Here is a 25534-nt window from a genome sequence, read left to right on the forward strand (position 1 = left end):
GGCGCAGTGGCTCACACCTATAATCCCAGCACTTTGGGAGGCCGAGGCGGGCGGATCACCTGAGGTCGGGAGTTCCAGAACAGCCTGACCAACATGGAGAAACCCCGTCTCTACTAAAAATACAAAATCAGCCAGGCATGGTGGTGCATGCCTGTAGTTCCAGCTACTCAGGAGACTGAGGCAGGATAATTGCTTGAACTCAGGGGGTGAAGGTTGCAGTGAGCAGAGATTATAGCATTGCACTTCAGCCTGGGCGACAGGAGTGAGACTCTGTCTCAAAAAAAAAAAAAAAAAAAAAAAAACAAGAAGATAAAAAAGAAAACATGTTTTTGGAGGAACTTCATTGACCAGCAGTTCTTAAGTAAGAAAACACTATTATCCACTCATCAGTTGTGAAACAGAGGTAGAAATTATAACCAGTGCCTAAAGATTGTGTATAATTTGAAAGCCACCTTAAATCATCCACTTCTCTGTAATGAAAATATGTATTATGTGAATAAGTTCACTCCTGAGGTAGAGAAAAGGCAGCATTGAAAACAACTTGAGCAAAAGTGAAAAATTGGAGATGATTATTTTGTGAAATTAAAGCATAATACTTTTTTTATTAGACAAGTTTATTCCTGGGTGGGAAGTTTTAAACAAACATCAAAATGTCTTCTAAGAAATATAAAATACAACATAGTGGCAGCCTAGATATCTTGGCTAAAAGTACTCTGTCTCCTCAAATGACACTAAGACTTTATTTCATCTCATTCTTTTGTTCCCTCATGCTCCTTGGAAGTGGTACCAGAGTTGAACTTTTGTCCCCAAACATGTACAGCCTTCTGTCTTCTGCATATATGGTAGAACTTCTTTTTTTATTTATACCATTTAAAGCTGGCAATGGCAAAAATTCTTCCTTTGGCCTATAGAATCTGATTGAAAATAATAGGTATTATTTCCCAGAAGAGACTCTAAAAGCAGATATGTGATTTGTTCATTTTCTGCTTCCTGCTTCAGCAATCATGGAAGCATTGAGACAGAGCTTCCCTCAGTTTGCATCCTTGAGTCAGGATAAGGTAGAGATGTGGCCACAGCTGACCAACAATAGATGCATAGACTAAGCCATGAATCAATCTATATTACTATTGCTATGAACTATAAAACCTAGAGAGTTTTTATTTACATAGCATGAGCTACCTATTCTGACTTAAACCATGCTATTTATAGGACTTTAGCATTATTTGGACTGTTTTGACTCTGTCTCTATACTAACCCACTTGAAGAAAAACCCAATTTCTCTTTTTGTTTTATCTGATATAAAATTTGGAAACATCAATATAAAATTGTAATAAAAAAATGAAAACATTCCATTTCATTCCCCCCAAATTATTTGGTTAATTTGACCTTTGATTATGCCACATTTTTCTATTCAACTTAAAGTGTGAATGCTTTATTGAATCCTTCTTTTCCAATCTAGAAAAATTTGACCTCCAATTAATTACTATTGTGGGCTCCCTTCTGAAGGAAAAAGTTAGAAGAGGTTAGTTAACAGAAAAGCTCTGGTCTATTAACCAATTAATCAGCCACACTGTAAATTCTGTTAATTGACAATTTATAAGCAGTTGGAGAGCAAAACTAGGATGCGTATATATATACAAATGAGTATTTCCAAAATTTCTAGGGATGCAAGTACTCGCCTAACTGTGACTATTAACATCTTGGAATCTGTATTTAGGACTGGTTGTGGTGGCTCATGCCTGTAATCCCAACACTTTGGGAGGCCGAGGTGGGCAGATCACCTGATGTCAGGAGTTCGAGACCAGCCTGGCCAACATGACAAAACCCCATCTTTACTAAAAATACAAAAATTAGCCAGTGTGGTGATGCACACCTGTAATCCCAGCTACTTGGGTGGCTGAGAGAGGAGAATCACTTACACTCGGTAAGTGGAGGTTGCAGTGAGCTAAGATCATGCCACTGCACTCCAGCCTGAGAGACTCCATCTCAAGAAAAAAAAAAAAAAGAATCTGTATTTATACCACCTCTTTTTCCAATCCTAATATCATCACATATTGTATGAATTAAGTCCTCTGGCCCTCTGTTTCTTTATCTGTAATTATCTCATCAAGGCATCTTGTCCAGAAAATATTATTAATATGTTTAAATTATTCACCATGGAAATTTGTATATAAGTAATCAACACGTAATTGTTTGGTTTGCTTGCTCAATACATAATTATTATTATTTATACTGCTTCTTGTTTTTAACTTTTTGGAAATCATGGTATCATTTCCTCAAAGCTGTTTTTCAATCAGTATTCAGCATTAGATGTAAAACCACTTATTAAAAATTTGCCTTTTAAAACAGTGGGGGAAAAAAACAGACCTCAGAATTAATGGTATGCATGACTGATACCAATGGGCTGATATTTGGCACTTGATAAATGTCTTCTGAATGAATGGATGAATGGTGAATTAATTAGCTCAAGTCAGAAAATCTTTATTGAGTATCAACCCTTTGCTCATGCCAGAAATAGAAGTAGAGGTCAACAACTGGAACAGAACAGGCAAAGCTAGCCAGGTCCTGCCGGGAGAGCCCTGGCTTGAGATTGCTGACAAAAACATACAGTGACTTAAAGCTTATTAGCAAACCTAATGTTTTTGCTGAATGTAAATATCCTAAGAGGGTTTACTCTGTAAACTTTTAATTTGTGAATCCATAGATAATTTTGTCCTACACATCTGACATATAGAATAAATTTAAGTGCAGAGAAGTTAAATGACGGACCCGGAGCTATGAGATGATTTGATAACTCAACTAGAAATGTAAAACCCTAGGCTTTCCAAATCCAACTAACTTTGTGAAGATGTTCTTGACTAAATTCAGTGCTAACCAGATAAAATGAAGCCTTCTAGGAAAAAATATTTAAGACCCATATATACTGCATAAAGAAATTAGATTGACACAATATAGTGAACACTTTGGTAGGTCATCAGACCACAAGAACAGTTATAATATTCATTTAGTAAATGAGCTCCCAGAGACCTACAGGAGTTAAAACACCTTAAAGAAAGACATACATACATTCACAAAATAACTTATGCATTTGACAGACTTCTCTGGTAAGTTTATACCAATGAGTCTCACACAGATGGCTATGTGCTATGTAAGTTACAGTTTTAACTACAGTTTTATTTTGAGTTTAAAATCTATGATCTTAGAACCATAAAATGCATGAACCTGTATATTGAATTCTCTTCATTAACTTGGAGAAAGTGTCAAGTCTGCAGTAAAGGACTGTGAAGCATCTAAGAAAGCCAGATCAAGGAATGCTAACTATTTGCAGTCCCAGTCAATTGGCTCACATAGACAACATCCACAAATAGATAAGAGCCACTATCCAGCAACAGAAACTGGTGTGGCTTGTCAGTAACTACTTTAACAACCTTTCTAGGTCACAGCATGATCATTCATTCTGACCTCAAATCTGGGATTGCATGACTTTCTTGACTGACTGTGTATTCACTCATTCAGCAAATATGTATTCGGTAACTGTGGTGTATCAGGTTATATGATTTGTGCTAGGGATACAAAATATGTCAACATTAGACCTTCTCTCAATAAATAGAAAGTCTCATGGAGAGACAAATACCTAAGGAAATAATTATAATACCTTGTGAAATGTGTTATAATAGAGGTTAAGTACAAGGTCTTATAGAAGCAGAGGAACAGGGCAATTAATTCCAGAGAAGAAAATCACAGAAAGACTAATACAAATGCTGGTAGTTGAGGGGGGCCTCGAGGATAAGATTACCTGGGAGAGAACACTGGCTGAAAAAGATAATAAATGGGCACCAACTCAGAAAAGTGTGTGGCATATCTGAGGAACCAAGCAGTTTATTGCATTATCTCCCTCTTACTGATATGAGATATGAATATCATCATCTGTCAAATGTGGGTTTAATATTAATATTTGACATAATTAATTTTGAAATACCTTTGAGATTTAAAAGGGTGGAACCTGAATCTAAAGTAGTATTTTCTTTCTCATTCATGTAATTAGAATATTCCAGAAAGACTAGCAGTCTGGTTTTCATTTTATGATTCAGGCTTTAAGCAGCACATTTAAATTTGAAAAGTAAAGTAGAAAGATGTCTGCTATACCAAAATAAACAAAAGTATTCTTAGCATTGTTTAAAAGTTATCACATTAATATAACAATTATCAGTCAAACATCTTATTCCATCAGAAGTAACTGCTTCAAGGAATGCCACTATTTTGAATTATTACTACCAGAATATAATTTTAACTTTGAGACATTGTATAGTTTTAATTAAATTTCATCAAGCCACCATATAAATTTGACTTCAAAACTCCTCACAAATCTATGTCCCTATTAGTGTATTAAAGCTAATTAGAAAAAGATAGATAACACTAATTTCCTCAGTAATCAATGATAAAAAATTGGTCAATAGAAACCACATTAACACTTAAAACATGAAGCAACACAGACACATTTTTGGTGTTTGTGATAAGGAAGGAGACTACTACTACTCCTGCTGCCCCCACCCCCCCCCACCCCCCCCACCCCCCCCACCCCCCCCCCACCCCCCCCCCGCCGCCTTGCCTAGTTCACAAGACAGGAGAAAAGAGAGAAACAAAAGTAAGATAAATAGCCAGACAACCTTAGCACCACCACCCAGTGCTAAGAGTTAAACAAAGAGTAATAATAATATCAACCCCTAGCCTAAACTACTTGTGTTATCTGTAAATTCCAGACACTGTATAAAAAAAGCATTGTAAAATTTTTGTTCTGTTAGCTGATGCATGTAGTCCCCAGTCACGTTTCCCACACTTGCTCGATTTATCACGACCCTTTCATGTGGACCCCTTAAAGTTGTAAGACTTTAAAAAGGCCAAGTATTTCTTTCTCGGGGAGCTCGGCTCTTAAGACACGAGTCTGCCGATGCTTCCGGCCAAATAAAAAACCTCTTCCTTCTTTAATCCGGTGTCTGAGGAGTTTTGTCTGTGGCTGGTCCTGCTACAGTATTAGTCCATTCTCATACTGCTGTAAAGAACTGCCCAAGTCTGAGTAATACAGAAAGGAAAGAGGTTTAATTGACTCACAGTTCTGCATGGCTGGGGAGGTCTCAGGAAACTTATAATTATGGCAGAAGGCAAAGGTGAAGGAAGCAAGGCACCTTGCTCACAAGGCAGCAGAAGGGAGAATGAACTCCGGAAGAACTACCAAACACTTGTAAAACCATCAGATCTCGTGAGATCTCACTCACAATCACGAGAACAGCGCGGAGAAAACTGCCCCCATGATTCAATTACCACCACCTGGTCTCTAACATGTGCGGATAATGGGGATAACAATTCAAAATGAGATTTTTGGGTAGGGTCACAGTCACACCATAGCCGTGTTCTTATTAAAAAAAAACAAAAAAACAAAAAACAAAAAAACAAAAAAAATGCTAATTTATAAAACAGAATTAAATTGAATACCTTCTATTTGGAGGAAGAAATAATAGACTATTTTCTATTTGAAATGATTGGTGAGTATTGTAGAGTTCTTAGTCTGCATGAAAACAGGCTGATTAGTGGTATATTTCTTTGTTCTTTACTTAGATTAAATTAAGCAATTGTTTAAATTATTAAAATATTTGGTCTGTTATTTTAATACTGAAATTTATATCATTATGATAATATGGAAAAAATAGATCCAAGCCCACAAACAGAACTTTTCCAAATTAATAAGAAAAAATCATCTTTAGCTAAAGATGCATGGAACAAAGAAAAACGTATATATATATACACACACACATAGATATGTATATATCTTTCTATTTAAATCTCAGTAAATTTTAAAAGCACTGCACTTAATAAAACAAAAGCAACAACAATATGTAGCTCAGAACTATGTTGAATTCTCAGATTTCTTGATATAAAGTATGCCTTTTATTTAGAGTATATCTTCCAGTTAACAGGACCTGTTTCATCACTTAAATGGTTCTCATCACCTTTAAGAGTGATGAATTTGAACATTAAGGATGCGTTGTTAAACATCACATTATTACCTTCATAACTATTATTAGTCAACATTTGTGAAGTGCCTATTATGTATTAAGTATATATATGTATTTATTCAGCCATTTATATGTACATAACCAGTTTATGTTGAACCATGTCCTTTTGGGTTTTTATCAGTTTTATTTTTTATTGAACTTTTGACCTTATTTTATAAAACATCTGGGGCAACACCATATAAAATAGTAACTTATTGAAATTTTCATGCTGAAAACAATATGTAAAGGAAAATGAAGAGTAAAATGTAGCATTTATTTCAAAAATTATATATAATGTCAATCAAGACTAATTATGGTAAAAACTTAGATGGTAAATTTATTCATTTAAACATATATTTAAGCTCTTCTTTGTGCAATCATTACTATGAAAATGTACAGCTTATGAGAAAAAATATTAAATTCTAGAGACAATGTATCTACCATTACTCCATTTAGAAATGATAATATTTTATGCCTATATACAAAAAATAAATTCAATATGCAAGAAGCATGTCTTTTCTGGGGAATCCTTACCAGCTTTCAGTTTCAAATATTGTATATTGCCTCTCATAAGATGCATAATAATATAAGATTAAACTTAAACTGGAAAAAATTTCATATTTTTAAAATAAAGATCACTATGCACATTTGAGATTTACAACATAATGTTATGGGATATATATAGAGAGAGAAATAGTGAAATGGTTACTATGGTGAAGAAAATTAACATATCTGTTATCCCACATAGTTACTCTATTTTGACCAGAGTAGCTAAGAATCTACTTAATTAATGAAAATCCCTAAACCAATACAATTTTATCAAATACATTCTTCATATTGTACATTAAATCTCTAAAACTTGTTGGTTTTATATGTCTGCAATCTCTTTTAAATAAAATTATTTTCCCATGCCTTGAGAAAACTTTATGAAACAACAGATTTTGCTATTTTCTATTGCATTTTGAAAAAAATGCAAAAAATAAACACAAGATATTTAAAGGTAGAGAAATGAAATAGGTAAACATATTTTAAAATGAGAAAAGCCTGTGGATTTAAAGAGAACAGAGGCACTCAATTGATTTTAAATGGATAAAAAATAAAAAGGAAGGATTTTTTTTTAAAGGAACAGTAAACAACTGCTATCCAAATGTTGCAGTCACTTTTCAGGGGGAAAAGCAGGCTGCCCTGTCACTCTGAGCCCCAGCTCTCCCATCTTTTGTCTGTTCACCAAATATCTTTCTGACTAGCTTTTCTGTATTTTCTGTAGGCAAAATAATGTTAGAAGAGTAGTCGTTGGCTTACCTTTATTTAGGATAGTTAAACAGTCCCTAGACATTTTTTATTTCCTCTTCTATTCTACAGTCCTTCTCCCCTATTCTGTATTTCTTCAGGACTGTTTTGTCAACTTAATGAGATCTCCACTTTCCTGGAAAGAATGATGCTTATGCTTTATAGTACCATAACCCTAAAATGCTATTGTCTGTCTTATTAAGTAGAATATTCTAGTACTAAATACCCTTTATAACCCATTATAAAATAACAACATATAAATAACCAAATAACAACATGTATTGTATGTCTATAAAAATGTTTGTAATATGATACATATATTAAAAAACAACATCCGGCCGGGCGCGGTGGCTCAAGCCTGTAATCCCAGCACTTTGGGAGGCCGAGACGGGCGGATCACTAGGTCAGGAGATCGAGACCATCCTGGCGAACACGGTGAAACCCCGTCTCTACTAAAAAATACAAAAAACTAGCCGGGCGAGGCGGCGGGCGCCTGTAGTCCCAGCTACTCGGGAGGCTGAGGCAGGAGAATGGCGTAAACCCGGGGGGCGGAGCTTGCAGTGAGCTGAGATCCGGCCACTGCACTCCAGCCCGGGCGACAGAGCCAGACTCTGTCTCAAAAAAAAAAAAAAAAAAAAAAAAAAAAAAAAAAAAAAAAAAAAAAAACAACATCCACGAATCCTATGAAGCAATATTCACTAATGTTTATATCATCTGTCTCTTGTCTGTCTTCCATATTAGGTACTCATTTGTTTTTCTTTTTTGTAAGAGGATGAAACTAATTCAGGGCACAGCAGTCTTCCAACATTCACGGAACACCCACCAAGCATCATGACTTCCTACTGAGAGAGTTATAAATGGCAATAGGGTGTCTGTTTGGTATTGGCAGGCTACTGCAGGAACATGGTGACTAAAGATTTTTGCTATGATCCTTGGCTGTAACCCTTTCTCCTGCTCACTTTGGTTGACATCTTTGTCTCTTCAGTAACTCTCTTTTTCTTACAACTAGTATAGAAAAATATTTTGTCCTATGTCCTTACTAGATATCGAACTTCTACAATTTAAATGATTGTGTGATCATTAACTTTAAGTTTCATGAACCTTAAAAGACATGCCAACTAACAGCAATCATGGAGAGGCTGGACAAGAATAAAGTGATTTTAAAAGCATCATTTCTGAATGGTCAAACTGCCTAAAATGTTGCTTGTACAACCACTTACGAGATTGTACATAGATATGTCTGTATAAGGCCTGATTAAATGTGGAATGAAGATTTACTTACATCATATTAAATTATTTTAATTCTTAATCTTACATTATATTCATTAAAAGGGATTTGGACAGTTTAAATGAGTAAGTTGCAGAAGTTCTAATCTGAAAATTTATAGTTTTTATAGGTGAATCAGTTTAATTAGTAACAGTTAACACAGTAAAATCAAATAGAGATACAAAATTGGAAGTTTTCTTCATTGTGAAGTGTTATGTGGAAATTTCCATAAAAGACTATCTCAAGGGCTCTAGTTACTGACAAGCAGAAATGGTACGTAGCCATCACCTACTCAGCTTGCTTACTGTTACCAGGATTCAATAGGAATATGAAGGGAGATAAGATCTTGGAGGGAAAAATTGTTTTTTGGTTGTTTATTTTAAACTGAGGTTTTGTTTCTTTGTTTTATTTTGTTTTCACCAAGTCAGAGAGTAGGTCGCTATCCCAAGCTAAAGAAGATAAGAGGTTTTTAAGTGAAGTCCATAGAATTATCTGAAAAGGGATTTTGACACCAAAATAATGATCAGTTCAAACAAATTAAAGTTTTTTTCTTTTGTCTACGAAAGCATAAGAAATACATCAAATGAGAGTGAATATTATTATGGAAAAATGAGCCCCTTATAATTGCATTTGTTTAGATCTTACTGTAATATTATGCATCAACTTTAAATATGTCAATTAACTTTTTCAATAGACATATTTTTAATCTACATAGAGTAATAAAATAAAAATACTAGAATCATAATGTGCTTATGATATAAATTAAGTATAAGTCAAATACCCATAAGAAAATATTCAGCCTTAGGAACAGTAACCTTTCAAATACAAAACTGTAAAAGCAGGTTATGAACAGAGTACGTGCTAGGTTGTATTGTCTTTGTGTGGAGGTATAGTGTGTGTGTGTGTGTGTGTGTGTGTGTGTGTGTGTGTGTGTTTCTGTGTGTCTGTGAACTTGCAAGTGCTTGAGGTTTTTTTGAAGCTAAACACTGTTCCAGAATGAAGAATAATTAGGGAGTTTATGTTCTCAAGAGCTTTTAACTATTTATTCCTTGAGTAAATTTCCTAATATAAAATGTATTCTTTTACTAATTACATATCTTATATAAAAGAAACTTTGAGTAGCACGTTCTCATACATACTTTTATAATAAAATTTACAAACAGGTTTTTTTTTTTTTTTTTTTTTTTTTGAGATAGAGTCTCACTCTGTCACCCAGGCTGGAGTGCAGTGGAGCAATCTCGGCTCACTGCGACCTCCGCCTCCCGGGTTCAAGCAATTCTCCTGTCTCAGCCTCCTGAGTATCTGGGACTACAGGTGCCTGCCACCACACCTGGTTAATTTTTGTATTTTTACTAGAGACAGGGTTTCACCTTGTTGGTCAGGCTGATCTCAAACTCCTGACCTCGTGATCTGCCTGCCTCGGGATCCCAAAGTGCTGGGATTACACCGCCTCATTTTTAATGTAAGTGCTATCGTGGTGTATTCAGTTCTAATCAATATCTCTCTCTATAGTAGCTTTAACCATAAATGTCTGCAGAGTAAATTAATTTCATATTTCCATGAATAGCCGTAATACTCATCATTCTGTTTGAGACATTCAGACAGTGATACTGACATACATCCTAAAATTAATATTAATTCACCCGGTGGTGAGACATAAATTAAACTAAAATAAAATAATAAAGACAAATATGATAATTTTCTTTCCTTTTCTTTTTTCTTGAGATGGAGTCTCGCTTTGTCACCCAGGCTGGAGTGCAAAATCTCGGCTCACCAAAACCTCTGCCCCCGGTTTCAAGTGATACTCCCACCCCAGTGTACCAGGTAGTTGGGACTACAGGCACCTGCTATCATGCCCAGCTAATTTTTGTATTTTCAGTTCAGATAAGGTTTCACCATGTTGGCCAGGCTGGCCTCCAACTCCTGACCTCAGGTGATCAGCCTGCCTTGGCCTCTTAAAGTGCTGGGATTACAGGCATGAGCCACCACGCCTGGCCTTAAATGTGACAATTTCCTAGATAAGTTATTAAAATATTTAGAAAGTTGAGAAAAATTGCCTTGATTTACTGAAAGTATTCATATAATTAATTTCTAATTCCATTTGAGCTTACTATTTCCTATGTGGCTTGAGTGAATAGTATAGATACAGTTGAATATAGTATAAATACCTTTGTATTCCCTAATTTAATATCATTCATTCAAAAATACTTAGTCATTTTTCCAATGAAAAAAATATAAATTCATTAGAATATAACCTGAATTTTATTAATTTTACATTTATTTTCTGAAGAGTAAAATACTCTGAAAATATTCAGGTGTCAGAAAGTATTTTCTTTTCTATGAAGATAAGGCAGTGTATGAAAAAAAAAATAAATTGCTACCATAAAAAACAAGTTCTTTCTGCACTGCCTGTTTAGATCTATCACAAACTTTAATGGGTAAGTAACTGTCTCTATGAACTACATTTCTGGCCAGCTCCATCTGCTTTCATTTTCCAAGCAGCCTGGTGAAGCAAACAGAGATAAGGAGGTAATAAAATGTTTGACTGAATCACTACCTCTAGGGTACCACCAAAATGAAAGGCATGACGTTGATATTTAACACCAGAGATTAAAATCTAGAATTGTTTATTTGCAGGAGTTGAAGTTTCAGCATTCTCTACCAAAGTGAGAGCATCAACTAATGTACCTCAATAAGAGATGTGTTCTCACATCACAATGCAAGTAATAAAATTGAAGTCATAAGAATCTTTAGCTGAAATTACACATTGAAAGACAGAGTACAGGTCCAGATGGTTCTGATGAGTCAAGTTACAGTCTGAAGCACATATGATTTAAACAGTATATAATAACCTACAGGTATTGGCAAAAATTAATATTCATGAAATTCAAACAATCATATAAGCTAAAATCATGGCAGCTGCTTAAGCAGGAAAATATCCTGGCCTCATATTTATTTACTTGGCATAGATACAGGGCATTTCTAACAATGAACCATTTCCTAGAGATTATTTTGCTTAATATATGAAATGCACATTATGGAAGATTGCTTGCAAAAATGGATGCTATTTTTCCCTTCTCCGTATCCATGCCTCTTTGCATTGTGACTCTGCAACTCTGTACCTTATCAGATCTCTCTCTCTTTATTACTTAAGTCTGGGATGGCCTTATGACGTCCTTTGACCAGTGGAAAGTCGCCTTGAGAAGCCTTGTTTGCTTACACTCTCTTTCCCGGAATATTGCTAAGCCTCCACATGGATATTCCCAGTCTAGCCTGTTGGATGACGAAGGATACTTGGCCCGGTTATTCATGTTGCCTGAAGCATCAGGTATGTGAGTAAAGTGGATTAGACAGTCAGCTCAGTCAATTGGCCAGCTGACCTCAGGCACGTTAGAGAACCTAACTGAGCTCAAACAAGCCAGACCTAGATCAGCAAAGCCATACACCTGATCCAGAGACTCATGAATTATATTAATGACTTTTACTTTAAGCCTTGAATAATTAGGGCCCATAAGTTGTCTCCTTGTTTGTGTAAATAAAATTTTATTAGAACACAGCATCATCCACTGGAATATGTATATATAATCTGTGGCTGCTTTCATGCTACAACAGTGGAGTCAACTAGTTGCAATAGAAACCTTATGATGTGCAAAGACTTAAATAATTACCATGTAGACATTTACAGAAAAATTTATTGACTCTTATTTTAAACCACTACATTTTGAGGTAGATTGTAACTCAGTAATAGGAAAACATGTACATCTAGCAAAATATTTCTAGTAATGTTTGCTTTCATTAAATATAGTATCACACTATATTGTTATTTTTAATTTATAATAATTTTTAGACCTTTAATTTTTACACAAATATTTTATTAGTATCTGAAACAATACATCATTGCACTAAAAGTACAATATAAAAGCGCACAATCAGATAAAAATCCCTCCATTTATACAGTCTCCCATCCAGAATGTAGTGGAACACTGAATACACACCCATGCATTCCATATACACACACACATATAACACCTGCAAATATATATAATTTAAACCATATAAAATCACTATTTTGCAGAAATAATGATTAAATGTTAATAATTTTATACAGTGGAAAGTAATTTTACTCCAGATGGTGATAGGTGCAAATGAAGTGATACAAGGAAAAATACGAAGGTAACAGAATTGCTGTTATTTGACCAAAATATAGGAAAAAAATATAGGGAATATTTAGGTATCTAGGTGAAGACAATCCCAGGAAGAAGAATGGCAAGTACAGTGATCTTGAAGTGGGAAAAGGTCTGATCTGTTTAAAAAGGAAAAAGATAAACAAGGTCACAGTGAGTAAGGAGATTTGTAGTAGATGCTGAGATTAGAGAGGTAATAAGTGGGAGACAGACTCAATACATTTGTGATGTTCAGTACATTAGCCACTACTGAGCATCTGAAATGCAGCTAGCTCAATATGAGATGTTACATACATGTAAAATACACACCAAATTTTGAAGAAGGTATGAAAAAAAGTGTTACATATTTAAATAATTTTTGTGCTGATTACATGTGGAAATAATATTGTGCATTGAATGGGTTAAATAAAGTGTATTACAATTAATTTCATCATTTTCTGTTTACTTTTTTAAAATATGGCTATTAACATGACTCACATGTTTCCATCATATTACTCTGGTATAGAGTTTAATAGTCCAGCGTCAGAACTGTTATTACTCTGAGTGAGATAACTCACCATTGAGAAAAGTTTGTAATGAGGTAGTTGCTAAAGCAGGAAGGCCAGTTTGAGGAAGATTTCATTAATCTGAGCAGCAAAGGGGGATGGGGACTCAGAACAGAACAAAGGTAACAAATAGAAGTGAAGACAAGTTTTCAGATTTTGGATATATTGTGAAGACAGAGCCAATATTTGCTGATATACTCAATGTGGATTGTGAATTAACAAAAAGAAGCTAAGAATATATCTGTAGTTTGGGTCCAGAGAACTAAAAGAATATGAGTTAAAAACTGAGAGGAAGAGGATGTGAAGTGGAACATGTTTGGAGTAAGAAAGATTCATTTGGGGATATGGTAAGAATGAAAATGTTGAGTAAAAATTTGGATAAATAAATCTGTATTTTAGAAGTGAGATCCAGGCTGGGGATTTTCCATTGTGACTCATCAGCATATAGGTACAATGTTAAGCTCCTGGAGTGAATGAGTGAATATGGAGATAAGGAAAGAGATCTATAGTCAGGCCTGCAGGACACTGTTAATATTTAGAGTTCAAACAAATGAGGACACACCAGGGAAAGGTACTGAAAGAAACAGCCTATTAAGGAAGGAGAAAAAGTGTAAATTAGTGGAAGGCAACTAAGGAAACTGTTTCAATGAATTCAGAGTAATGGTCTGTGTCAAATACTGCAGATGAGAACTACAAATTCATTAACGAATTTTGCAGTGTGTACATGATATGCAATTATTTGGGTAAGAACAGCTTTGGTTGAGTGTGAGGAATGAAACAGGTTAAAGAGAGGAAAAGAAGAAGCATTGAGATAGTGAATATTGATAACTCTCTCCAAGGGCTTTATTATTAAGATAAACAGGGGCTTTCAGGGATACATGAAACAAGATATGGAGAGTCAAAAGAGACTTTGTAAAATTTTCAATTCACTAAATTTATTCCCAAATTTCAAAATAAATTTCTAAGTTTTTCCTGTATTTTTTAATTAGAGACTTTATTTTTAAATAAGTTTTATGTTCACAGAGAAATTGAGCAGAAAGTATGGAGTTTCCACATACCCTCTGACTTCTCACTCCCCAACCATGGTTTCCCATACTGTCTTTTCATCACTATCTGTCTTTGCATGTGGATATCTACTTGTTCTAGCACCATTTGTTTAAGAGTTTATCCTTTTCCCATTGGATTCTGTTTACTGGTTTGTCAGAGATAATTGACTATGTGTGTATCTCTCCCTTTCGTGGATCTTTATTCTGATTCATTGCACTTTTTGTCTTTTCTCTTGCCAATACAAATCCAATACATTACCATAGATGAGCCAATATTTATCTATTATTATTACATAAAGTCTACAGTTCACATTAGGGTTCAATCTATGTTGTACATTTTGTGGGTTTTGATAAATGTGTAATGAAATGTATACAACATGAGAATAACATACAGAATAGTTTCATTGCTCTAACAAATCTTCTCTGCTCCAACTATTCATCCCTCTATTTATTCTGCTAATGTCATAGAAACCACTGATCTTTTTACTGTTTTCACAATTTTGGCTTTTTTACAGTGCCATATAGTTGAAACCATATATATGTAGCCTTACATTGGCTTCTTTCACTTAGCATCAAAAGTTCCTCCACGTCTTTTTGTGGCTTGATATATCATTTCCTCTTTCCACTGAATAATATTCCATTGTATGGATGTACCTCAGTTTACCTTTGCATTTGCACATTGAAGAAGATCTTGGTTGCTTCCAACTTTTGGCATTTGTCAATAAAGATACTATAAACATTTGTGTACAGGTTTTTGTGTAAACATGTTTTCAATTCATTTAGGTAAACACCAGTGGGTTCAATTGCCGGATCATATGACAGAATATGTTTAGTTTTGTACTAAACTGCCAAACTGTCTTTCAATATGGCTGTACCATTTGCCATTTCAATGAGCAATAAATGAGTTTCTGTTGCTATATATCATCACCAACATTTGCTGCTGTCAATATTTTAGATTTTAGCCATTCTAATCAGTGTGTAGTCAGATCTCATTGATGTTTCAATTTGCAATTTTCTGATGAGTATGATGTTGAGCATATTTTCATATGTATATTAGCCATCTGTATATGATAGCAACAGGAGACAGACAAATTCCTAGGTAGACAGGGATGGGTCCCTGGTGAAACTTGACCTTCAAGCCAAGGACAGTTTAAAGCCTGAAAACTGAGCTGCCAGTTCTGGATCATGTCCACGATGGAATGAGAACTTCCATCTCCATCTTATATACTCTCATACTCTCTCTTGATTGATTCCTTCTGAATGATGCCTTTGAAGCAATTGAATTGTTCCTTTTCCAAGCCCACTCATGGACCAGTAAGCCCTCATTTCCCCCTTTTAAGCCCATAAAAACCCCAGAGTCAGCCTCACAGATGGCTACCTGCTTTTGGGTCCCCTCTCATTGCTGCGAGCTTTCTTTCTGTCGCTCAATAAAATTTTACTCTGCCTTACTCACTCTCTGGTGTCTTCATGCCTTATTTTTCTTGGTAGTGGGACAAGAACCTGGAACTTCAAATAATGGGAGCATAAGAGCTGTGTGCTTCCGCTCACTGAGCTGTGGGTGGTGAGAGTAAAAGAGCTGTAACACTCCCTCCCGCTCACCAAAAAATGGGAGAGAAGCCACCGGGCATCACTCCCTCCCACTCACCAAACTACAGGAGTGCAAAAGCTGCAACATATATATGTTGATTATTTACCCATTTTACTATTTGGTTGTGTATATTGTTATTGTTAAGCTTTAAGAGTTCTTTGTTTATTTTGAATTATATTACTTTATCATATATATATTTTGCAATTATTTTCTCACAGCCTGTGGCTTGTCTTCACATTCTCTTTTTGACATATTTTGCAGAGCAGACTTTTTCATTTAAAGATCAATTTTTTTTTCTTCATAGATTATGACTTTGTTGTTGTATCTAAACAGTCATTGCCAAATCAAAGGTCAGCTAGATTTTCTCCTGTTATCTCTCAGGAGTTTTAAAGTTTTGTATTTATATTTTGGTTTTTGATCCATTTTAAGTTAATTTTCATGAAAGGTCCAAGACCTATGTCTAGATTCATGTCTTTGCGTGTGGATATCTACTTGTTCTAGCACCATCTGTTTAAGAGTTTATTCTTTTCCCATCGGATTGTGTTTACTGGTTTGTCAGAGATAATCGACTATATTTGTATCTCTCCCTTTCATGGCTCTTTATTCTGATTCATTGCTCTTTTTGTCCTTTCTTTTGCCAATACAAATCTGTCTTGATTACTGTAGATTTATAGTTAGTCTTGTGGTTTTGTAGCATCAATCTTCTGATTTAGTTCTTCAATATTGGGTTTGCTACTGTGGGATTTTTCATTTCCATATAAATTTTAGAATCAGTTGATCAATATTCACAAAATAACTTGATGGAAGTTTCTCATAATTAATTATTTTGGTTAAAATAATTTATCTTTTCTCCTTTGGTTTTATGAAAATGAAAACTTTAAAACTAAATTTATAACAACATTTATTTTTATAAAGAATTTTGGAAATATACTCCTTTAAACTTACTCTGTTTAATATATACTGTAAAACAAAACAATATATGCAAGGCTCAGATAAAAAACATTTTATCCATTATATAGATAATTGATAAAATTATTTACCTTATAGTTCTATAAAAATAGTATAAATTTTAAAAAGTTAAAAGGGATCAATATGTTTGACAAACTTAACTTCTGTGTGAGGAGGTTTTATATTTTGTGCCAAGATAAACTTGCTTCATAAATTTTTTTAAAATACTATTAAATTATTAATGATAAGGAAAAATCAAACTTCAAGTTTCAAAATATATTGAAATGAATATATCAGGTATTATCAAGTTTTCACATAACTTTCTATATCCAATGGAAAACATTTAACCTCAGCATTTAAGCAGACTAAATTTTCACTGGCAAACTGGTCAATCTAAGTTTTTATAAATTTCATTTTGAAAAAATCATCCTTAGAATAACTTGCACTGAAAGCTCAATGGTTAAGAGAAAAATATTAAAAATCATTATAATAATCTACCTGCAGGAAAATTAGTAGAATCTCTTCTGTTTAATAAAAAGTAGTCAAATCTGGGGCTATATACATAAAAATGAAATAAGCATATTATCTTAGCCATTCAATCTACTGTACAGTTTTCAAACTCAAAATTAGATATTTCATTTTATTCTTTCACTCTCTAAAACATATAACCTATTAGCTAATCTTGCAGATATTTAGCAGCCACTTTACTCATTTAGGCAGATCTGTAGGGAAGGAATATAGTATTCGGATTTGGAGGAACAGTATTATGGCCTTACTTTATTATTCACAGGCTACGTGGCCTTGGTTACTTTGTCCATCTTCTCGGAAAACTGTTTTCACAAATGAAAACTGAAAAATAAGATGCCTAATCTCACGAGAGTTGTTGTGAAAATCAAATTAGATGTATATAAGAAAATGCTTAGTAAATGATAAACAGAAGTATGATGTTTTACTCTTATTTTCAACTCAGGTTGGAACCATCATTGTGTTATATGTACATTGCTATGTTTTTACAACCAATTTTATCCCATCTTTTAATATATCTCACAAATAAAAATAGTTTTTTCTAAATAAATAGCATATAAAGTATGCCATAAATATTGAGACACAGGCATAGAAAAAAATAAACTATTGCAGTAAGTTAACAATCATCTCTGTGTGAGAGAAATATATTTGATTTGCATTTTCTTCTTTGTTATTTTGATATTTTCTAAAAGAGTCTGAAATGCATGTACATCATCTTATAAACAGAAAAATGCTCTACTTATACTCTACTTGTAATTTATTTTAAAGGAATATTTACCCTTTTGAAATGACTATAGTTTTCCTAAAACAATATCCATGGTGAATCAAAATGCCTATTAAATAATCAATAGTCAACTATTGATTTATCCTTATATATACTTTCTTAACTTGTTTGAGGTTACAATGAAATACAACAGACCTTTTGCCTTCAAAAATATACAATAAATATGTGTAATTGTTTTAAATTAGTTAATAGAAGTTAACCTCCACGTGGTTAACCTGTATCATATGCAGCCTCTCACTCTGTAGATACCTGCAGAAACCATTCTGCTCATTAAGCCATTTAGAATAAAATGTGTGTTTTGTACATGGCCTTTGTTGCAGGTGTTATTCTACATGTTCAAAGGACTCCTTTGTTAAATAACATAGACTTAGAAACATGGAGATATAAAACAGATTGTTGAACACTCTAATTGTGCCAGTCTATCTTGGCTATGATGGTTCTAATAGTGTCATCTGTCAGCAGCTCTTCCCTTTGCCTCTGCCCCTGAGTAAGCAGCAAACAGAGTCAAGCCAAAAACTGAGATGCAATATTAGATACCATCTGTGTTGCTCATTTGATTTCAATCCAAATTTTTCTCAAGCCAATCATAGAACCAAGTGAAAAATTTGATTGTGATTAGGGTGAGAGGTGAAAAAACTTGAAGTAAAAGACCAGTAACAACTTTCCAGGCACAAAGGGGTGCTCTGCCCATTTTACAAATTCCCATGTGGAAAAAGAGACTTTAGGCCTAGAAAATTATAACATGCACAGAAGTAAAAAAAAAAAAAAAAAAAAAAAAAATAAACCACATAAATGCACATGCCTGCATATGTGGAGAATCAAACATACACTCTGTAGAAGTGATTTTGCTTTCAGAATTTTAAAATTACAAAGGAGAGTTTGTTATAATGTACTTAGCAAACTCTCTACCAATTTTGAAATACAGATAATGAAAATTGAGTGTATGTGCATGTGAACACAAGTATAAAATACTTATTTGTCTAAATAGTTGCAAAAAGTATGCAAACAATAATCAGTGTGTATATCTGTATCTCAGTGATAGATGTCTGCATTGCACGTGAGCCACTATTAATTCATCTATAAATCACTGAAACTAAGCACTAGTTCAAGAATAGGTTCTAAAGAAGACTAGTTCAATCCTAATTTATTTTGGTCATTGTTATTTTGAGGTTTTGTTTGTTTGTTTTGTTTTTTGCAGGGGTGGGGGTGTTGTTGTTTTAGCTGATCATCCTCATTTCTTATCTTCATGTTTTTCTTCCTTTTTTTTTTTTCCTTTCCAACATATTTTGACCAATACTCTTGATTAATGTTAAATGGTTAAATGATCGGAGGCAACATCATGGTGCACAGTGAGAAAAATTTTATCAATTACAAATATTACTGCATTTCAGTGTTTATAAAGGAAATACTAAAAGACCAAGAAACATTCACTTTTGAATAGCAAAGAACCATGTAAGTGGAGAGTTTGGAAAATTATTTCCATAGGCATATATTACCCTATGAAGTACTCTGAACACTTTATACTATTATACCAAAAGTTGGCATCATGTACATATGTTCCACAGTGCGTTTAAACATTAATGCATAAAGAAGACAGGTGTAGAAATATTTTTATTAGTTCCCTTCCCCCATGACTGTCAACTTCCATGGATATAGATATTTTATCAACAAAATACATCTGATTTGAGTTAAATATACACTTTTTAAATTGACAGTGAATTTAAATATCATTTTTGTTAAAATTATCTTAATGTCTTACCAAAGTATATGTTATTTATAAAACACCATTTAACAATATGTAATAATTTATTCAAAAGGAATTTAAAAGCAACATTCTAGAAAATGTTTGTTGTTGTTTACTTGATTCTATTTTTTCCATAGTGCTATTTTTCAGTTACTCACATAGCAGTTTACAGAAAAGTGTATTGTGTTTGAGGTAAAAGATTGATTCTATTTATCTTCTAAGTAACATATTTGTCTTGCTAGGAAAATGTTTTTCAATAAGAAAATGGCATGGTAAATGAATTACCATGAGCTAAATATCAAGATTTTCATGTTAAACAAAACTTTAATTTATTTAAAACAAGCTTAATACGTTCAGAAAAACAATGTGCAATTCTTTCCATAATAGAGTTCCTCCTTCATCCTTGAATATAAAAGTATGATGTTTATATTATAATAATTTTAAAATGTGTTAAAATTAAGTTCTTAAACTGTAACCTCAGCTATGTACACTACCAAATTGCTTTTGTTTAGTCTACTAATACAAAACTTCAGAGAAAGCACTCACCATAGTCCTGGTTCAAAATATTACTCGCTAAATAGTAATTGCTGTCATTATTTTTCAATGATTATACATTGCATCCAAATTCTTTTCTCTGGGGTTTTACATATATAGTTTCATTCTTGAGTGTATATATACACGCACACTCAATAATGACTTAAAAGTGTATTCAGGAACATGTATGAATTTCTTAGCATGAATTCCAAATTCCCACTGATCTTTCTCATTTTCTCAAAACAAACAAAAAATCATTTTTTCCCAATAATGCATTTTTACCACACATATGAGAACCTCAAAACCTTCTGTCAATGTCTAAAGTCTAAACAAGGCCCTTATTGTGCATGTTGTATTTTTACTCAATACAAACTGTCACAAAATGCCAAAGTGCAATTCAGGGAGAGCAATTTTATGGAACACCAAAATAATATTTTTCTTAATTTTTTTTAGCATAATCATAATCTAAAAAATCATCTGTTTTACGGTTTCTATGTTCTCCGGATTCAGATAAATGTACATTGCAGAAAGCAAAAATACGTTTTAGGTCATATCATAAGACCCTATTTTAAAATAGTTTTCTTTATTGCAGTATTGAGCATTTAATTTTATAGCAATGAAGGTACATTAGATGGTTAAGAAGAAGAGAGGAGGAATAAGAACCATTTTATTTCTTATTGAAAACACAAGCCCTGGCCTGCTTGTGTTAAAAATAAAATACCTTGTATTTTAAAATGCTTATATTTAAAAGAAAATACCTTGGCTTATTCTCCAAGTAAAACAAAACACACTAAAGGAAACAAGAAAAAAGAGTTTGACAAAATAAAGTTCAGGAAAATGTGAATTTAATCATAATCTTCTTAACAAACCAAAAAATATTTCTCCTGTATTTTTTCCAGTAATGAACACCCCTTTTATTTTATGTTTCTAATATATATGATAACTGTCTTATTTTAATTATGTACAATTTTTAATAGCCAAATAATTACTCCCCCACCACACACACACACACACACACACACACACACACTTGTTTAGAAAATGCTTAGGTGGGCTTCAGGTAAAGATATCTGAATAAAATTGTTTTAAAATGAATGTGCCCACCTACACACATAATAAAAAGTAATAGAACATTTTTATTATTGTTAACAATAGAACGTACTAGAGTTGATTAATGTGCACCCTAATACCAATGTCCATGGCAAAAGCCCTGATACAAGTTTCCCAGTTAGGAAATAAAACAAAAGATAAAGAAAAAAAATGAAAATCTTAGAGTACTGAATGAAGAAAAGAAGCTAGAAGATTCATCTTTGTTTTATTCTGGAAAAAATACAAGAGACATATTATTTTTTAATATGTAAAACAACCTTTATTGCTATAAAACTAAAGGCCCAATACTGCAAATTAAAGTGGTGTGATTGTCACCATAGGATCCATTTGTAATCCTTAAATTGATTGGTTTCACTCTCTAGAACTTTTCTTCAAATGCCTGCTATATAGTCTGAGCATTGCATTGCTGTGATAATACTGAAATGATCACATGATCATAATACATTATCTGGCCTCAGAGGACCAGCCAAAAGAAAAGGTGGGTTATCTTAATGACATGACAAATATTATGTTTGCAATATGATTGTAGTATGAATGAAGTGTTGGAAGAGTGCAGAAAAAAGCTGCTTAGTTCAGCCTGTGAGAATGTGAAAAGAACCAATAATAAAGTGACAGATGTTGGGGCTTGAAATTTGAAAAGGAATTTTTTTACAGGTGAAATGAAAATGAAATATATTTAGGTTTTATTTATTTTGTAGGTAACAAAAAGAAGAATAACTATTACAGAGAGTAAAAGGTAAATTGCAAAGAAACAGAGACAACCACAAACACCCAATAAGGAATAGACAGTAGGTAACACTGGCTACCACAGTGTACATCAGTAAAACGTTGCAGTATGTAGAGAACTTAAAAAACAAGTAATTGCTGAAATCACTGCTACATAATTGCTGCAGTTATGGTTGAGTTTCACAATATATGTAACTTTCAAATTAGCAGTATATTAATTACTTATACTTTAATAAACTCTGTATTCTACCTGGAAGAATACACACACTCATTCAAGATTAAATTCACAGCAGTTCAGAATCATTCAGTCTTGCTTCAAGCACAGTTTGTGTCTCCAGCTCCTGTGGTATTTCATATTCTTGTGTTTAAATAATAGATTAGACATCACACAGGGATTGTAAAGACAAGAAACAAAACTTGTGTTACTTTACTCTTATTTTTATGACCACATGGAGATTTTACTTGTATTTAAAATTTAAAGCAGTAAGTGAAAACTATGGGTGCAATATTTTGCTTTGCTAAAAATATTTTCACAATATCTTTTAAATTAAAATGTAATCTATAAAATAATATTTAATTGTATTTGTTAAAACCAGGAAAGAAAACTCTATCAGTGGTATAATTTGCTATTTGTCTAAAATACATCTTTCACAATCATTCCATGTTTATTAACATTCACTTTTGAGTTACTGTAAAATTATGATTAACTTTGATGAACCGTTGTAGGTGTATATTTTCTCATGTAAAAATAAATTGAATTTAAAAGAATTAAGGGGATGTTTTTTTCTTTTTTGGTACTACAATATATTATTCCATTATTTTCTTTTTTTTTTACTAAATTATTTTTCTACTTGTACAAATATAAAAATAAAGTTAACAACAGAAAATTTTCCCATGCTGCATATCTTTTCAAGTCATTATTTTCAATTCATTTTACAGTTATTATTGAATATTAATTTGCCATAGTAGGAAAAAATAGAAATTGATCCACTCCATTTGACCTATATGCTAGGTATACTCCACAGGAATTGGCAAACTTTCTCTATAAAGGGCCAAATGGTAAATATGTTAGGGCTTATAGGCCACACTGTTTCTGTGACAACAACTCAATTCCACAGTTTTAGTATGAAACCGGCCATGAATAATATGTAATCAAATGGTGGTTACTGCTTTCTAATAAAGCTTTATTTACAAAAATAGAGAGCAAGCTGTCTTTGCGCATTTGGTCATTGTTATTATATCTTGCTCTGGAATACAAGTGAGAGACATGTAGTAATAAGAAGACACTTTGTAGGTCATTTTCTTAAAGTAGTTTACCAAAGGAGGAAAAATAACCAAATATGTCAGTGCTTATTCAAAAAGTAATGAGATTTCTTTCTCTCAGAATGAGGAAAGTAGGCTGATCAGATTCTCTTATAAATATATTTCTTGATTTGACTTTTAATCCTAATAATATAAAATATATATTGGGGATTAACTTATACATGATGATATAAAAATGAATTTATACATAATCTAATCACTTAAATAAAATATTTGATCCATCAAAATCAAGTCACTGCAGTATAAGAGCTAAATTTATTCATCTAAATGTATCTATTTAAAGTGTACTCTGTATTTGCACACACAAAAGAATAAAAAGATTAAAATTGATATACAATTATTTTGCAATAATCATTAGTTTTGAAACAACTTCTCTATTGTGGCTACAAAAATCACTAGATTGTATTTTGGAAAGGCAAACAGAAGATGGGCAAGACACCTAAAATTTGGCAATAATATTTCATTAGGTTTTCCTCCTGTTTTTGTTTTGCTTAAGGAAAGATCATATTTACGTGAAATTTGCATTCATTTAGAGGGCTACTGGATTTCAAGTCCAAACATATTGTTTTCATCATTATCAGTTTTACTTCTTGGCAATGTAAGTTTGATATCACCTTTGCTTACTCTCTGTATTACACTCTGGATGACCAAAGTTACATCACTATTTTTTGTCTTAGCAGCACAAGTACTAAAATTTAAAGAGTAAAGTATCATTCAGAGTGCTGTTTAAATGCAGTTTTGGACTCTACATCCATAGAGTCTACTATGATATGTTTGAGCCAAGGATCAGAAGTATATATTTTTTAGTAAGTACGGTGGGTCATGAATCAAATCTGGGAAATATTTAAGTGTGAAAGAGATGGTAAAAAGTATAATAAGTAAGGGACAGTAATACTACAAAATTACTTTAGTTCAGTGAATGAATAATTTTCAATTGTGAATAGTATATTTTTGTTTGCTTAGAGAAAATTGAAAAACAGTTGTGTAAAAAATGAGTTGCTTTTGCGTCTTCGTTTGTTTCCTTTTTTTTAATTCTAGTTAATCCTGAAACATGGAAGAAATATCATCTTGGTTTTTTATGTATTATGAATGTGTAGACTAATTAATGTGGGTATAAAATGTCTGAATTTTCTATGTTGACATTCAAAAATAATTGTTTTAAAACCTAGACTTCAGTAAGCAACATATGCTAATATGTCTCAGTGTTTCCTTTACCTTATGCTTTAAAAACTACATCTGTAGGAAGATAAAGATTGACTTTACCATGGGATCTCAGAAGTGAATACCTAAAAGGGGGCAGGTTGTCCTTGCCCAGGGAATTTTCTCTTTAACACTTTATCACTGAAATCTAAAGATTAGGAAAATATCTAATACCTTTGTACTATTTACTTCACTTACAAATATCATAGAGGAAGAATAAAACCTTTTTAATAAATAAAAAGCATATTCAGTCATTTCTCATCTCACACCAAATAAAGTTTATAACTCTGATTTCACACTACGGACTTACAGAATTGTATCATCTCAATGGTCTTCTTGATTGAGAATAAATGCTTCATTAAATTTAAATATAGCAAGCTAATAACAATAGTAAAACCAGAGAGAATAATGACTGATGTTAAAGGAGCACACATATCACTCTTTGGAAGACATTCAGCTTCTAGAGAAAATGCAAAGTTTGATATTCACAATTATAAAATAAATACAAAAGATTATGGCATGACATGAGGATATAAATGAATCAAAATTAATTTGAGAGTATGTAAAATGAGCTTGTAGATTGTTTTTGAAATAGGTAACATAAGAAAAAAAAATGATGATCCATAGGTTAATGACTATGGCAACCAGGTGAATAGTAATAAATTTCATT

At 32.9% G+C, this 25534-nt stretch overlaps 1 pseudogene; it reads left to right on the top strand.

Moving 5' to 3' along the window:
• Positions 1-11775: 11775 nt before the first annotated feature.
• The window catches only part of LOC712933 (alpha-actinin-1 pseudogene), a 53527-nt pseudogene continuing 39768 nt past the window's right edge, over positions 11776-25534 (top strand).

Source organism: Macaca mulatta, chromosome 11, assembly GCF_049350105.2.
Source record: "Macaca mulatta isolate MMU2019108-1 chromosome 11, T2T-MMU8v2.0, whole genome shotgun sequence".
Taxonomy (NCBI): Eukaryota; Metazoa; Chordata; class Mammalia; order Primates; family Cercopithecidae; genus Macaca; species Macaca mulatta.